Raw genomic sequence first — 17,921 nt, forward strand, 5'->3', positions numbered from 1 at the left:
CACTGCTTTCCCAGGCCATAGCAGAGAGCTGGATCAGAAATGGAGCAACTGAGACTTGAACTGGCACCCATATGGAATGCCAGCACTCCAGGCAGCGGCTTTTACCCACTATGCCACAGGCGCTGACCCCAATAAATAAATCTTTAAAAAATTTAAAAATAAAATGTTTTACTCAAGGCTTAATGTAATAAGTACTTAAATAATGTTACTACTGGCATTCCTAATTATCTAAATCTAATCCACATCAGAAAATAGGTGAGAAAGCAAATTTTGAGTAGCAGGAGAAAATACTTTATATTTTTAATGGGAAAAATAATAATCAATTTTTTAAAAATATTTATTTCTTTATTTGAAAGAGTTACACAGAGAGAAAGAGAGGCAGAGAGAGAGGAAGAGAGATCTTCCATCTGCTGGTTCACTCCCCAAATGGCCGCAGTAGCCAGAGCTGTGCCAATCTGAAGCCAGGAGCCAGGAGTTTCTTCTGGGTCTCCCATGTGGGTGCAGGAGCCCAAGGACTTGGGCCACCCTCTACTGCTTTCCCAGGCCATTGCAGAGAGCTGGATCAGAAGTGGAGCAGCTGGGACTCAAACCAGTGCCCATATGGGATGCTGGCACTGCAGGCAGCAGCTTTACCCGCTATGCCACAGTGCCGGCCCCATGAATTCTTAATACATGCAAAAATCCCAACCAATTCCTCTAAAAATCCTTTGAGTACTCTTAACTTATTTTAAGTGTACTAAGAATTTGTGCATTATACAAAGCAGTTATACTTGATTATTTAACACTTAATGAACAGATCACTGATGAGTTGTTGATTATAGAATATAATATAGTAGTTGATTATAGAAATTCAGATATGAACTGTATTTTTCTTCTATACTATAATAAATATATATTTTAATGTATACAAACAAAAAGATATATGAAAAATATCTACAGAGGCAATCAACCTAACAAAATAAACAAATAAGATCATTTTTAAGTTACTTCTTTGAATGAGATTTGGCGGTAAAGGAGACCTTGATAATCCATAATACTTTAAGCAAGGCAAACCTGAGACACTGTGCTGTCTGGAGAGTATCTGGGATAGGAAAGCGATACATTCTCTGTCCTCTTGTGCAACTCGCTGGGAATCACATGGTGATTCAGCACAACAATCACAGATCCAAATATTAAATTTGGGAGAGACTTTTCAAAAGCATCTTATTTTATGCACATCTGTGGTATAACCTGACAGTGCCATTGTGACAGCCCAGAAACAAAAACCCGGAAGTAGAACTGGCAGTGATTTTGCCCCCAAAGAGACACTTGAGAATGTCTGAGGGCATTTTTGGTGAGGCATCCTGCAATGCACAGGACAGGCCCCCACCCCAGAGTGAAGCAGTCCTGGATGACAGCCATGCTGAGGTTGAGAAGCCCTGAAGACAAGTCATTTGCAAAGGCATGTTATACATAGGAAACACGGATAAGGTAAATTTGAATAGAGCAATAGTGCCAAGCTGGCATCTTTAGCATAATCAGAGCTGATGTAGGAGAAATAAACTGTTGAGTGGAGGGGCAGTTGATTATAAGTTGGTAGAGATTCTTGAATGCAACATGAGGAATTTAGATTAAAATCTTTAATGAAAGAAAGTGATGGAATGAAAACAGAGTTTGAAGACTGGTGGGTTTCTCGATATGTTCAAGAGAGATGAAGCTAGAATCATTAAAACCCAGGTGGAACAGAAGGGCAGCATAAGCCAGGACACTGTCACTGGAAATACAGGGAAAGGGTGTAACCAAACCCATGTTTTAACTGGAATGAGGCGCATCCTGAATGTTGCAAAATCAGGATTTGGAATGAATTATTAACTTGGGGGACTATAGACTGAGTATTTTCATCAACAGTGTTAATAAATATAAGAAAATGAGCTGGTTTTGGTGGGGAATATAAAACATATTGTTTTGCTTTTATCAGGTTACACTTCAGGTATGAATAGGGCATCTGGTTGCATGAGATAATTTCAATCATTGTCTATGGGTTTTGTCTTAATTTTCTTCTTATTTCTTTAAAGAAATTTAGTTACTTTTTTAAAAAATTTATTTGAGAGGTAGAGTTACATACATTGAGAGGGAGTGACAGAGAGAACGGTCTTCCATCAGACCATCGGAGCTGGTCCGATCCGGAGCCAGGAGCCAGGAGCTTCCTCCAGGTCTTCCATGTGGGTGCAGGGGCTCAAGTGCTTGAGCCATCTTCTACTGTTTTCCCAGGCCATAGTAGAGAGCTGGATCTGGAGAAGAGCAGTTGGGACTAGAATTGATGCACATATGGGATGACAGCACTGCAAGCGAAGGATCAACCTACTGTGCCATAGCACCAGGCCCTGGAATTTAGTTACTCTTTAACTAACCACATCTGGGCACTAACTCTTTGCCATAGATAATATATTTTTCACATGCAATCCCACTTAAATTTCAAGAAATTTCTTGGGATTGTTACTATCCCATTTTATGGATGACAGAAATTAGGCTCAGTGGGTTTTTAGTGACCGAAGTCATATAAACACTAAATCATTGGACTAGAATTTAATTCAAGGTTTTCTAAGTCCTGGGCTTCTAAGATGCTTTTCTTTTAGTGCTCTTACATGTTCTAGTTCTCTCACACAATTCCCTGCACTCTATGGCCGGCGCCGCGGCTCAATAGGCTAATCCTCCGCCTAGCGGCACTGGCACACTGGGTTCTAGTCCCGGTCGGGGCGCCAGATTCTGTCCCGGTTGCCCCTCTTCCAGGCCAACTCTCTGCTATGGCCCGGGAGTGCAGTGGAAGATGGCCCAAGTGCTTGGGCCCTGCACCCACATGGGAGACCAGGAGAAGCACCTGGCTCCTGCCTTCGGATCAGCGTGGTGCGCCGGCCACAGTGCGCCGGCTGCGGCGGCCATTGGAGTGTGAACCAACAGCAAAGGAAAACCTTTCTCTCTGTATCTCTCTCTCACTATCCACTCTGCCTGTTAAAAAAAAAAAATTCCCTGCACTCCCATCTTTATTGAGCTTAATATGTTGCTGTTATGGCCTATTTCTCTCTCTCTCTATCTCTCTCTCTCTCACACACACACACACACACACTCACTCACTTTTCCTAAATACATTTCTTGCTCATTGGAAAGTAATACATGTTATGTAAAAATCTGGAAAATAGAAAAGACTATAAGTCAAGAGGATAAATAAATCACCATAAATTCTACCATTCAGAAATGTCTACTAATAAATAACTTTTAGATGATGATTAAATTTTGTAATTTCTTTTTTTCCTGTTTTCTCTGCTGAGGTACAGTTATATTCCTAAAATAAGGCATGAGAAGTTAGAAAGAGGAAATGTAAAGAAAGGATGGTATGCAAGCTATGAATTAGTTATCAGACTTATAAAGAAGAAACCTGATGGAGGTGGAAAGAGAGAATGAGGAGAGGGTAAATTTTGAAGCTATTTTTACCCAAGGATCATCAGGAACTTAATAAATCTTAGTGCATCTCTCATCCCTATGCTCTGCTGATGACGAGACCAAATTGAAGCTACACTTCCTGAGTGCTTAGCTTTCACCAGGCACAGTACTAGGAGCTTCACTCACATTTTCTTTCTTTTTTTTTTTTTTTTTTTTTTTTTGACAGGCAGAGTGGACAGTGAGAGAGAGATACAGAGAGAAAGGTTTTCCTTTGCTGTTGGTTCACACTCCAATGGCCGCCCCAGCCGGCGCGCTGTGGCTGGCGCACCGCGGCCGGCGCACCGCGCTGATCCGAAGGCAGGAGCCAGGTGCTTCTCCTGGTCTCCCGTGTGGGTGCAGGGCCCAAGCACTTGGGCCATCCTCCACTGCACTCCCAGGCCACAGCAGAGAGCTGGCCTGGAAGAGGGGCAACCGGGACAGAATCCAGCGCCCCGACCGGGACTAGAACCCAGTGTGCCAGCGCCGCAAGGTGGAGGATTAGCCTGTTGAGCCGCGGCGCCGGCACTCACATTATCTCATTTTTATCCCTGCAGTGTATTTCCACCTTACAGAAAAAGAGACTTAAGCTTCCATATGTTTTAAAAACTTGTCCAACGGGGCAAGTAGGAAGGTAGAAAGTGAGACATCAGAAACAAAATTGATGTTACTTTTTGCTTTGCTTCCCTGTCTCGATGAAAAACAAAATCAGTTGTGGAATGGTCTATAATTCAAGAACCTGAGTCAGAGCAGAGCTTAGGAGAATTTGGGGTCTCTGTTACAGAAAACTTTTTCCTAATTTTTAGCCACAGACTAGAGTCACTGGATGTATTTTATTTGATTCTATTGGACAAACACAGTGAAAGAAGGAATTCACATGGGATTAGTATGTGCCTGACACATAGTAGGCCTACAGTAGTCTGCTGAAGGTATGGTCAGAAGAAATCTACCAGTCACCTATTGAGAACGGCTGGGTTTCAACAGGTACTGGCTCATTGAAATTCTTATTACCTGCTATATTTCATTTCTTTTTAAAAATCATTTATTTCTTGGAGAGAGAGAGAGAAAGAGAGAGAGAGACCCCAATCCTGCCACATTTCTTAAAGCCAGCAGAGTATTGCTCTTGGAAAACACAAGAATGTTATAGTTTAAAAGTGTATGATTGCGGTGGCTGGCATTGTGGTGTAGCAGGTCAAACTACCTCCTGTTATGCCAGCATCCCATATGGTTGCTGGTTTGTGTCCTGGCTACTCCACATCTAATCCAGCTTCCTGCTAATGGCCTGGGAAAGCAGCAGAAGATGGCCCAAGTACTTGGGCTCCTGCCACCCATGTGGAAGACCTAGAAGAAGCTCCTGGCTCCTTGCTTTGGCCTGTCGCAGCCCTGGCTGTTGAGACCATCTGGGGAGTGAAACAGCAATCTCTCTGACTCTCTCTCTCTGTATAACTCTGACTTTCAAATACATAAATCTTTAAAAAAGTTAAAAATTTTTTTTAAAATTGCATGATTGCAAATGATCAGATTTGACCCAAATTTAAAATAATTATATTCTTTTGGTTTTTACCAAATGTTTGCAAAAATATAGTCTTTGACTTGGAGCTTTAGGCAGCTGGATAGAGTTGTCAAAGGAATGTTAAGAATTAGGTGGATGAAACTTTGGGTGCATTCTCACAGTCTTCTAGGCTGGGACTATTGCATGCTGTTCCTATGAAGCTTCATGGAAGCCACTGGATTTACAGGAAGAGCTATATTAGTCTAGTCACTCACAAACATTTTTATACATAATTGTTGAGTAATCATCCCTTTATTTTTTAAAAGATTTTATTTTTATTTATTTGAAAGAGTGACAGAGAGAACAGAGATCTTCCATCCTCTGGTTCACTCTCCAAATGGCCACATCAGCTGGGGTTGGGCCAGGAGGAAGTCGGGAGCCTGGAACTCCGTTCTGGTCTTCTACATGGGTGGCAGAGGCTCCAGTACTTAGGCTGTCTTCTGCTACCTTCTCAAACCCATGAACAGATGAGATTGCCAGCATTTCAGTGCACCACACCACTACTACAATTGTCTGTGTTTATATTAATGACAAATGCTTCAAAGCTACGTTCTCTAGTGTTCTTAAATAAAGATGTTTATGTCTTTGGAATTTTAGCCACATTACAGTTAAAATGAAGCACAGTCAATAAAATATTAATGTAGACACATATAGAGATCAACTACTTACTGGTTAAGTCCATGGCTGTCACTCTGTGGCTTCCTGAAAGTCCACAGACAACAGAGTCAACAAATTAATCAGCAAATCAGAAGCACTGTATCTATCTAATTGTGGGTTTATCATTAATTTTCTAATAAAATGCACAACTTGCTGATGGGAATTTGTGCTGTTGTCTTTTTGAAACCTTCTGCCAGACTGGCTTGTTACTTTGAAGTAGATAGGATGTTAGAGCAAGAAACAGCTGTGTAGATCCCTTCTCACTGTTTCTTTTAGAAGACCAGCAAAGTACAAACTGAAAATTGTATCCTTCAGTGGCAAAAACCACGGGGATTTGCTGATACTGCTTTTGGAAAGTGAGTGTCTTGAAATGGCTAACACCAGCTTTCTTAATAGGAAAGGCATTACCTTTAAGAATCAAGCAGATGGATAGATTTCCTTGGAGTTTCTGCCAAGTAAATGGATTATTGAAAAATATTAATATCTCAACTGCCATTGTGGTGTTGTATGTTAGCAGCAGAAGTAAAAAAAATAACAATGGATTTTTCCCACTAATTTTCCATTGTTACTTTCTGTGTAAATCAACTTTAATTATTCATTTTGCTTCATGCTGGCTAATGAAAAGCTTCTAAGCTTTGGCCATTCGTGCAACTCTTGCAGCTCTCCACAAAGGAGAAAGTAAAGTTTTTAAACTGAGGTTTTACTTTGCATCGAATTTGTACAAGTTTACTGTGAAAATCACATACATGTAAATAAAACCTTAGACTGGTACAATGGAAACAACTATTCATTTCAGTTTCTAAAACATTCAGCTTCAGCATATGAATGGTCATTTTCAGTAACAAGTTAAAGATGGTCACATCTGGCAGTATAATCAGTTTTTCCTCAAAATATATCAACTTTATCAATCTGATCCTAGCAATTACCTTCAGCACTGATAAAAAATAGTTTGAAGTGATTTAATGACAGTTTGCAATCTGATTGCTCTATAAAGATCTCATACAACCTTATCAAGTTGGCCAGTTGGATTCTCGGTCCTGCTCATGTACTTCTCATTGTCTTCTCAATCTGAACAGGTTAGTGAGTCATGGAGTTTAGAGAGGAGTTTGCACTTTCTACAAAATGTCTGTGCTTCTGACTTTTGAAGTACCAGGTGGAATATAGCTGTGTCTTTTGTGTGCCTGTAGAATGAACTACTGATCTGTGGTACAATATATATTAAGCCAGCTTTCGTCTATGGTGAGGGATACACCACTAGTGTGTACAAGATGATTTTACCATGCACATGGCTAGTGAATGACACAAGGAGAAAATTCACTTCTTCTCAGGTGTTTTGAGCTTTCTAATTACACCAAGGAGAAAGTATCAGGCTGATGTTAACAAAGCACTCCAACACTTTTATCTGCATTTTTAGAAATGGAAGATGAGCCTGAGGCTCAGTCTTCAGCAGGCAACTATGTTGAGCCAGAATTTAATAATACCATATGGTTTTCACTAAATTAAAAATGTTCAGGTTACTATCTATATGGATAACAATTTTCCTAATGGCCGAGACAAAAAGAGTCCCTTAAAAACATACCCAGTTAAGTTAAAAAATAAAAGAACTAGTGTAAAACAAATCAAAACTGTACTGCCCAAGCCACCTACCAAATGGATGTCATCCCTTTATTTGATTCCCCATTGCTTTGTGAACAATATACATTAAGTATGAACTTGAAAAACAATGAGACTATTTCTGTATCTCTGTGTTATGACAGGACTGACTTGACAGTTACTGAAGGAGAACTCTTCTAGGAGAAAAATGAAGCAAGGTTTGTGAGACATGAATTAGTGAGAAGGGAAATGGGGAGAAACCTCCTCAATATAAAACCTAGCTTCAGACTCAAAGCTAAACTCAGGTTTTCTATTTCTCTTGTGAGGCTGGTTTGCAGAAGTAAATCAAAATGTGCTTTGTTTTAAATTTATCACTCTTGAATTCTTGGAAATATGTGGCAAAACTAACTTTCTAAACCATCTTTTTTTTTCTTACAATATATACAGCCTTTCATAAAAATACAAAGCTTGAAACTCCAAGAAGAGAAAGTTTTAAGCAGGGAAAATGGGCCGGTGCAGCGGCTCACTAGGCTAATCCTCCGCCTGCGGTGCCGGCACCCCAGGTTCTAGTCCCATTTGGGGCATTGGATTCTGGGTAGCAGGATTGCTCGATTAGATGTTAAGAGCTATGCTGGGGCTGGCACTGTGGTGCAGCGGGTTAACGCCCTGGCCTGAAGTGCCAGCATTCCATATGGGTACCAGTTGTAGTCCTGGCTGCTCCTCTTCTGTTCCAGCTCTCTGCTATGGCTGGGAAAGCAGTAGAAGATGTCCCAAGTCCTTGGGCCCCTGCACCTGCATGGGAGACCCAGAAGAAGCTCCTTGCTCCTGGCTTTGGATCAGCACAGCTCTGGCTGTTGCAGCCAATTGGGGAGTGAACCAATGGATGGAAGACCTCTCTCTCTGTCTCTACCTCTCTCTGTGTAACTCTTTCAAATAAATAAATAACTCTTAAAACAAAAACAAAAAAGAGCTATGCTATACATGAAAATATGTAAGACATTAAATATATTTTAAAATCCCAGCCAGATGAGAACAAATTCCTTATGCTTGCTCTGCTTTTGTTTCCTTTATTCGGGGAAGGAGACCATGCATCTGTGTTATTGGGCTGGCTAAAGAAATAACTCGTGGCAGTATGAAGTACAAACCTCAAAGGTTGAAAAGGGGGAATGATCAGGCTAATTCTTCCCATGCCTAGATTACTGCCAGGCTATAGCCTAGGGACAGAGGAGGTTCATACCCCTTTCCGGGTATGGAGGATTCTCATTTTCAGTCTACCCTCTGCTTTTGATGTTTCATTCCTGGTTCTGAGTCATTGGCGAAGTTTCAGGTTCCAGTGGACTCTGTAGAACCCCAATCTGTGCATATCATGACTCTGTTCAGCACCCCAGGGAAAGGAACACTCTGCTGTCCCATCTTTGTATTTCTTACAAGAATTCATGAGTAGAAGCAGAAATAATAGTCATTTAAAATTAGGTATTACTTCTGAGCCACTTTTACAAGGGCCTGAGTTCATCTGTCCAGCTACTTACTCACTCACGAGACTAACATTCATACAGCTGTATGACGTCCTGTGGCCCACAGCATTCTGCTGTAGTTGTCACATCTTTAGAAATGGCTTCTCTTCTCCCTTGAAAAGAAAGGGGACATACACTAGATGCAACACTCCTTGCATATGAAGATTACACTATACCTACTTAGCAACCCTGTAAATGTGAGTTAATTTGTTTTATGTGACACACCAATGAGTTTCATGACTTCACTATTGCATAGAAAGTTTAACTGCTTTACATGAATTGCAAAGCTCTTGTTTCATCATTGAGGATTCAGACACAATGAGATATTTACCTGTTTATTAATTTTCTCACCGTTGAAACATACCCTAGTTCTCAGACTTCCATTCAGACATTTCTTCTGCAATGCAGTTCTCATTAGCATTCTCTCTCCCTGCTTTCATTGTTTCTGGGCAAGTTCAGACAGGCCAATATCTCAAGTCTGCCTACACTGGTTATTTATGAAGACTATTATAATTATTCCATTTTACAGATGAGGGAGCTGAGTCCCAAGAAGCAGGAAAGGTATCCCATTGCTGTTGGAGGGAAAGCCAACCAGATTCTCAATATATTGATTACTTTTGGGAAAAAAAAGTCATTAGCATCTTTGCTTCCATAGTTTCTGACCCAGTGATCTTGGTTTTGTCAGGCAGACGCCTTACATTGAATATATTTTTGTCATGCTTAGCAGTTAACTGTAGTCACATCATCCCAGGGCCATGAGAATTAAATGGATCTAAATAATAATATGTTTGATTTTTCCCACTCTTAAAGGACAGGGGACAATTGTGCAGATATGCAGAGGTAAGGAAGGTAGAACCTTTAGGCTTAGAAGGTAAATATCTCAAAGTTATTTCAAGGTCAATGACAACTGGTCTTTGAATTCTGCAAAAACTTAAAGTCAAAATTCATCAAAACGTGTTATGAGAGGAATATATTTTAATCTGATGCACTATTTAATTGCTTCCATAATCAGATTTAAATAGTATTCATAGTAATCCTCTTTCTAAATTTCTGATGGGCTAGAGAGGCACCAGGAGAAAAGTGAGATGACAGTAAGAGATCATCCTGGTGGCAGACTGGTCACTTTCTCCCAAACACAAGTGCTCATGAAACAGCATGATGTACAGTATTTGAGCACTGTAATGTAGATGCTGTTATAAAACTTCATGGAGTTGGTCAGAGAAAACTAATTTGTGGGTCTAAATTTTGGAGTGAGAGTAGAGTTTTCTTTTAAGGATTTATTTATGTATTTGAAACACAAAGTTACAAATAGAAGGGAGAGAGGGGAGAGAGGGGAGAGAGAGAGAGAGAGAGAGAGAGAGAGAGAGAGAGAGAGAGATTGACTGGTAGATTCTCTATCTGCTGGTTCACTCCCCTAATGGCTGAAATGGCCAGGACTGGACCAGTCCAAAGCCTGGAGCCAGGAACTCCATCTGTGTCTCACATGTGGGTGGCAAGGCTCCAAGTACTTGAGCCATCTTCCACTGCCTTTCTGGGTACATTAGCAGGGAGCTGGATTAGAAGGGAGAGGAGGGGAGAAAACTGAAGGGAAGGGAAGAGGAAGGGATGGGAAGGGAAGGGGAGGGGAGGGGAGGAAAGGAGAGGGGAGGGGAGGGGTGGAAAGGGAAGGGAAAAATTCCTGCCCATGTGATGATTCCATTGTGAGACTGAAGAAGGTTAATGGGAGACTTTATAAATCATGCTCGCGTTTGGGAGGTGTTGAGCAATAGGAATTTTTTTTTTTTTTGACAGACGGAGTGGATAGTGAGAGAGAGAGAGAGACAGAGAGAAAGGTCTTCCTTTTGCCGTTGGTTCACCCTCCAATGGCCGCTGTGGCTGGCGCGCTGCGCTGATCTGATGGCAGGAGCCAGGAGCCAGGTACTTATCCTGGTCTCCCATGGGGTGCAGGGCCCAAGCACTTGGGCCATCCTCCACTGCACTCCCGGGCCATAGCAGAGAGCTGGCCTGGAAGAGGGGCAACCGGGACAGGATCCGGCGCCCCGACCGGGACTAGAACCTGGTGTGCCAGCGCCGGTAGGTGGAGGATTAGCCTATTGAGCCGCGGCGCCGGCCGAGCAATAGGAATTGTTATGGTTTGAGTTCAGGAGAAATTATCCTAGTGAAAATTACCACTGAATAATATAACTGAATATAGTCCTTCTTTACAGCATGCAAGATTTTTTCTCATAGAATGCAAGATTAATGACAGGATCGTCAGTAGTCTGGGGACGTCGTGGAAGGAGATGTTCAGGAACATGACCAGAACCATGAGCGATCCTCAGGCCACTCATGTGAAGCTCAAGGATTCACCACCTGTTCCTCCTACTCCTATCAAATTCCTTGGAACTGATGCTCCTTTCAAGGATGCAATGAGGAGCAGACATCTAATCTCACTGCACACAAGAAGCGCAAAGGGGAGGGCCATTGCCAGTGATATTCAATGACTGCACTTACTACAGAGGCTGTCTACAGGCTGCTCGTGGGATTCTCACAGAACCCTGGGAGTCCTTGGGTCATTCTTGGAGGACCACTTCTCCATTGTGCTTGATTCTGGTATCTTCTGGAGAGTGAATGTCTGGGGATTAACTGGAAAGTTCCACTTGTACAGAGGCCAAAGATGGAAACTCGAGGTGAGCAACTACAGGGAAACTTCACAAAAGCCTCAGGCTAATATGCTCACATCGTACCCACTAGATTGCCGGGAAATGATTTGGGGTCAGTGCTGTTGGCTGAATGTCTATGTCCACCCCCGATTAGAATACTGAGTCCACCCCACCCCCCACTCTGTCTCTCTCTGTCTCTCTCTCTCTCTTCAAGCAAGCACCAAGGAAAGGTCCTGTGAGGACAGAGCATGAATGCGACATCTGCAGGCCAGGAAGAGAGCTCTCAACAGAACTGACTCAGCTAGCACCTTGATCTTGAACTTCCCAGACTCCAACAGTGTGAAGAAATAGACTTCTTTGAAGCCACCCAGTCTCTGTTATTTTGTTATAGCAGCCTGAGCAGACTAATACTCTCAGAATAGCGTTTTCTTCTGGACAGTGTAAAGTTGCTTTTTTATCATATGTGATATTCAGCATTCCTGCCTTATACACACACTTTATAAGAGATACTAAATCATTTTTTGGATTACTTTTCAAGAAGCCTGAAATGAGCTTGGATTTTCTATGACTTTGACTGGTAAATATTCAATAGAGAGAAAGTCTACCTTACTTTAAGTTTCCATTTTTCCCCTTAGAAAGCGTATTTGCCAGTCTATATTCTCAAATTTAGTCACCACTGTAATACTCTCTGGTTGGGCACATGCATAAAACACTGACACACACACTGCACATCCTGCCCTACCATGCCATAAACTTTAGGAGTTTGCTATTCTAAGTGCCACTGGTTGAAATTCTGATTTTAGAATATAATGAAACAAACTGAGAAATCCTTAGATTTTTATTTTATCCAGGCACCCACCAAGAGATGTGAGCTTAATTTGAAAAAAGGTGCTGATATGGACTAGATTTCCATATAGCAAGATTTATTCATGAATGAGATGCCAAGAAAGAGCCAGGAGGGTACCATGTGGGATTCTGTTTTTGTTTGTTTGTTTGTTTGTTTGTTTAAGATTTATTTTATCTATTTGAAAGACAGAGTTAAAGAGAGAGGTAGAAACAGAGACAGAGGTCTTCCATCTGCTGGTTTATTCCCCATTTGGCCTCAACAGGTGGAGCTGCACCAATCCAAAGCCAGGAGCCAGGAGCTTCCTCTGGGACTCCCATGAGGGTGCAGGGGCCCAAAGACTTGGGCCATCTTCTACTGCTATCCCAGGCCATAGCAGAGAGCTGGATCAGAAGAGAGCAGCCGGGACTAGAACCGGTGCCCATATGGGATGCCGGCGCTTCAGGCCAGGTCTTTAACCCACTGTCCCACAGCGCCAGCCCCAGGATTCTGTTAAAAGAGGGTTACAGGCCTACAGGCCAGCGCTGCAGCTCAGTAGGCTAATCCTCTGCCTTGTGGCGCTGGCACACCGGGTTCTAGTTCCGGTCGGGGCGCCGGATTCTGTCCCGGTTGCCCCTCTTCCAGGCCAGCTCTCTGCTGTGGCCAGGGAGTGCAGTGGAGGATGGCCCAAGTGCTTGGGCCTTGCACCCGATGGGAGACCAGGATAACTACCTGGCTCCTGCCATTGGATCAGCGCGGTGTGCCGGCCGCAGCACACCAGCCACAGCGGCCATTGGAGGGTGAACCAATGGCAAAGGAAGACCTTTCTCTCTGTCTCTCTCTCACTGTCCACTCTGCCTGTCAAAAATAAAAAATAAAAAAAAATTTACAATTCTTAAGTTCTTTATGAGATTTTCAGACTTCTATGATAATTATTGTTATGTATATGCAAGAAAAGTTACCACCTTTTTATTTCAGAAAAACATGATTTTTATCCTTAAAGTAGATTAGGAATTAAATCATAGAGTCACAATGCAAAATCATTTTTGTTTTTCAGGTCAGTGATGGGCTAAGTAACTTCAGTTTGTACTGAGTTTTATTCCTAGAAGTCTAAACTGTTTGAACTGCATTGACTAAGGAAGGACTAGTTTTTAGAGGTTAGTAGAAGGGAGTTGGAGAATATTGCCCAGGCTTGACTCCTGACCTCACTAGTTAACTATACAGCCTTGGAGACCTTGGGCAAACTCTCTGTGGCAGTTTCCTCACCTGTAACAAGAGGGGGTGATAGGTGGGTTGTAAGGATTAAATTACTACTTGTTATAGGCAATAATGGAATGTAAGTGTTTACTATTGCTAGTAAAGTATTTCACAATGATAAATAGAGGTTCAGAAGGGAAAAAATGAGAAATACATAATGCATGGCACAACCAAGTAGAGGAGGTCTTTCTGACACATTCTGTCCCCTCCAAGAGCCATTGTTAACTTTAAATATTATTCTATCTTCCTGATTGAGGCATTTTTCTTTAATAATACCTGAAGGCAATGTTTTTGATACTTAAAGATAATCACAAAGCTGATTAAGGAACGCTAAGAACTGAAGTAACCACCTATGCTTTTTTGCCTTCACCTTCATTATGCAGGCATCTACAGTCTTCAAAGCTGAATTTGAATATTTAACCTGCATGGGTTTAGCTATTGGGCCATTTGACCATTCTTTCCTAATTTACTACACACTTGGACTGTCATCCTTCTACCTTGTCACCTACTCCTCTTGTTCTTTCTGTTGCTTACTCTAATCCCACCTTTCCCAAACTCAGAGAGATTTCTTTAAAGGAATGCATGACATCCCGCCTCACCTAGTTGCTTAAGTCCAGCTCTCGTGCTGCTAACATCACGCATGCATCAGTGGAGTAATGACCATGATTTCCCGGCTGACTCCAGTGGAAATGAGCACACATGATTCTTGACTAGAGTCTCTAAATCAAGGAGGGGAACAGGGTTTTATGGTAGGATGTGCTGTTTGAAGACACCGGTCTGCTCTTACTGCCTGAGATCACAGACTAGCAGAAGAGAGAGCCAAATATCTTAGACCTGCACTGGTGACCTAGATGTAAGTTCCAGCACCTGTTAAATACCCCTGAGCGCTTCCAGCCCCTACTGAGTCCCTAACGAGAATCCTCATTGATCCTTGAAAACAGATGGTAAGGAGAAAAAAGAGCTTGCTGGAGACCAAGGGTGAACTGGAGACCTTCAGAAAATCACTAGGATCCTGGCCAAGCCTGCTCAGTGAGACCTTCTTTACAGAATCCTTACTTTGTCAGAATAACTTCCCAGATGATGCTTTGTTCAGAAACTGCTTGTTCAGCAGAAACTGGCTTGTTCACAAAAACTCAAGGAAAAGGGGAGGAGTGGGCTGGAGATATCAATCTTCTATCCACTGATTCACTCCACAAATGTCTGCAGTAGCTGAGGCTGTACCAGAGTGAAGCCTGCAGCCAAGAACTTCAGCTGGGTCTCCAACATGAGTGGCAGGAATCCAAGTACTTAGGCCATCACCTGCTGCCTCCCAGACACATTAACAGGAAGTTGGACCAGAAGCAGATCCGATGGGACTCAAGCCAGCGCTCTGATACGGAATGCAGGCATCCCAAGTGGTGGCTTAACCCACTGTGCCACAACATCCACCCCAAGAAAGTGGTTTGGATAATAAATGGAAGAAGGGCCAAGATGGTGATTAATCCTTACTTTCATCCTTTCCTTTATCCTTTCTCACTGAAACGTAAGCAAAATGACATAGAGAGTTTAATGTGCTGTGTGGTGGGAAGAGCTCACACTGTCTTGGGATCAAGAAGTACATTCAAGGTTTCTCACCTAGAAAAGTCATTTGTCTCTCTGGATTTTGACATCTACTCACAAGAGGGGGTAATACCATCTATGTTATAGAAATGTAAACATTAAACAAAATCTTTGTATGCTTAGAAATGTTGGGTACTACCTTCTTATTTTAGTAGCAATAAATAATTCTGATGCTATGGATCTGAATAATTAAAGTACCAAAACATTGTTTTCTATTAAGCCAGAATGATTATTTCTTGACTTTTTCTTTTCTTTTTTTTTCCCAGAAATTCATATCCTGTATGTCTTCTAGGCTGCAGCATGTGGTGCAGAAAGAGCTCAGACACTCAAATTTGAGAAATCTAAATTGAAACTCTGGCTAAGATATTCTGGGTTCATTTAAGAGTTAGTGCTCTGACCCTCTGTTTTCCTCTCTGTATTATGGGTCTAGCAGCAACCATTTTGCATAGCACTAATGATCCTTTATGGAGGGGTTTAACATAGTGAAGGGGTACAATAAACACATCGCACTATAAGAGACTTGGGGGAATTTGGTCTGCCTTCATGGTATCACCCATAATCCAGGTGTGTCTGTGTTCTCAATTTCTTTCTTTTATTTAAGATTTATTTATGGGGCCAGCACTATGGCATAGTAGGCTAAGAATCCGCCTACAGTGCTGGCATCCCATATCGTGTTAGTTCATGTCCTGGCTTCTCCTCTTCTGATTCAGCTCTCTGCTAATGGCCTGGGAAAGTGGCACCCACATGGGAGACCTGGAAGAAGCCCCTGACTCCTGCTTCAGATCAGCCCAGTTCCAGCTAGTTGTGGCCTTTTGGAAAGTGAACCAGTGAATGGAAGATGTCTCTCTCTGTAACTCTACCTCTCAAACAATAAATAAATAAAGTATTAAAAAGGATGTATTTACTTATTTATTTGAAAGTTACAGATAGAGAGAGAGAAGGGGATACACACACACACACACATGCAAGTAGCAGAAAACCAAATTAACATGGTTTAGCAGGATAGAATTTTGTTTTCTTACCATGTATGGAGAAATCTGAGGATGGATCATCCATGCTAGAGAAATAGGAAGGATGCAGAAATCATGAATCTCTCACCTTGTAAGGTGTTTTCAGGAGCCCCATTCAGAAACATCAGTTTCAATCTTGCTGACCAGACACATCACATGGCTTTCTAGGAACAAACAGAGCTATCTTGTGGTTTAGAACATAAAGCTTGGAATAAGACAAAAAACTGCTGCCAGAGAGACAGAAAGTTTTGCAAGAGTATCAAGAATATGAATTTTTCCAGTCTCTGTAACAGAGAAAGGCAAGGCAGAAAAGAACTGTCAGTGCACTTGAGGAAATGATGAGCTTGTCCCATCCAGTGTTGAACATAGGAAGCTGCGTCTCTTACCTGGCTGTGTTTGATAGCACCAAGGAGCTCTGCTTTGATCACCACCTGCCTGGGAGACTGAATGTGAGTTTCTTGGTCTCTACAGCAGAGATAATTGCAAGACTTATTTTATAGAGTTTTTGTGTCTATTTGATGGGCTAGTGAATGGAAAGTGCTCAACACAATGCCTGGCACACAATAAACTTTAATAAATATATGAGTAACCATAAAAATAGGTCAATAATCATGGACATTATTATTAGCCATAAAACTCATTCTCCAGGGCTGGCACTGTGGCATAGCAGGTAAAGCTGCCACCTGCAGTGCTGGCATCCCATATGGGCACCAGTTCAAGTCCTGGCTGCTCCACTTCCAATCCAGCTCTCTGCAATTGCCTGGGAAAGCAGTAAAAGATGGCCCAAAGTCCTTGGGCCCCTGCAGTTGCGTGGGAGACCTGGAAGAAGCTCCTGGCTCCTGGCTCCTGGCTTCAAATTGGCCCAGCTCCAGTCGTTGCAGCCATTTGGGGGAGTGAACCAGCAGATGAAAGATCTCTCTCTCTTTCTCTCTGCCTCTGTCTCTCTGTAACTCTGCCTGTCAAATAAAAAAATAAATCTTAAAAAACAAACAAACAAACCTCATTCACCTCCTTGACTACAGTGAGACTTTTTACTTTATCTGCATATTGCTTTTACTTTTTGAAAATGATTTTTTCCCTAGGAATATCCACCTCAAGCTGTGAATGTGTTCTCTGAGAAGGTGTCTGTGACACTTGACCGCACTGGAAGCCAATGCAGGTTCTGGGGGAAGGTTGCACAGCAGGTGCATGTGGGCACGCCCATCCCTAAGCTCCTGGATGCAGAGCTGATCTCTGAGGCTAAATGGAGGCCTTAGAGGTACCATGGCAATTAAGGCAAGGTCTTAATTGTTGAAACTCGTGAATAATGACATCTTTATTCATGTGAAAATTCAAGATGAATTTCAACAGTATGTATTGTTTATGTTCATCAGAAATATTGTCTTTAGGAAGTCTGGTTTCAATGAACTGGCTATGTAATAGATATTAAATAAACATGATATTTCACATGTTCATAATATTTGGTTTCTTATTGTGATTTTGATGAACTACACTTTCAAGCATTGTCAGTTCATCCCTATTTACAAAGAAACACTTGCTTATAGCAGAGTGAGGGAGCGACTTGTTTTATTTTAAGATAAGTCAACTTTTCAATGTTTAATATGAAACTGACTCAAAAATGTTCTTTTAGACCACATTTACATTTCTGTCTGTATAACATGCATTGTACTGGTTAACAGAATAGTGTGAGCTGTATAAACCAGACACATTCTAATTCTGTTTTTAGAGGGGTTTCCTTTCCAGATAAATAATTTATAGTGTATTAATAGAACTAAGGAGCTCATATTAAAAGGTATATTGTATGACCTGTTGAAATTGATC

The 17,921-nt window shown here is 41.8% G+C and overlaps 1 long non-coding RNA gene across 5 annotated transcripts in view; it reads left to right on the plus strand.

The window, feature by feature from the left end:
* Positions 1–17,557, plus strand: part of LOC103349541 (uncharacterized) — a 156,291-nt gene extending 138,734 nt beyond the window's left edge. For 3 of the 5 annotated variants that reach the window (XR_007922678.2, XR_007922676.2, XR_007922681.2), the window contains exon 6: positions 10,977–11,457. This is a non-coding gene — a long non-coding RNA (uncharacterized lncRNA). Of the gene's footprint in view, positions 1–10,976; positions 11,458–14,432; positions 15,310–17,182 lie in introns of those variants that run through there. The other 2 variants (XR_011381866.1, XR_011381867.1) reach the window with 2 other exon arrangements.
* The last annotated feature ends 364 nt before the right edge of the window (positions 17,558–17,921 follow it).

This window comes from Oryctolagus cuniculus, chromosome 14, assembly GCF_964237555.1.
Source record: "Oryctolagus cuniculus chromosome 14, mOryCun1.1, whole genome shotgun sequence".
NCBI lineage: Eukaryota > Metazoa > Chordata > Mammalia > Lagomorpha > Leporidae > Oryctolagus > Oryctolagus cuniculus.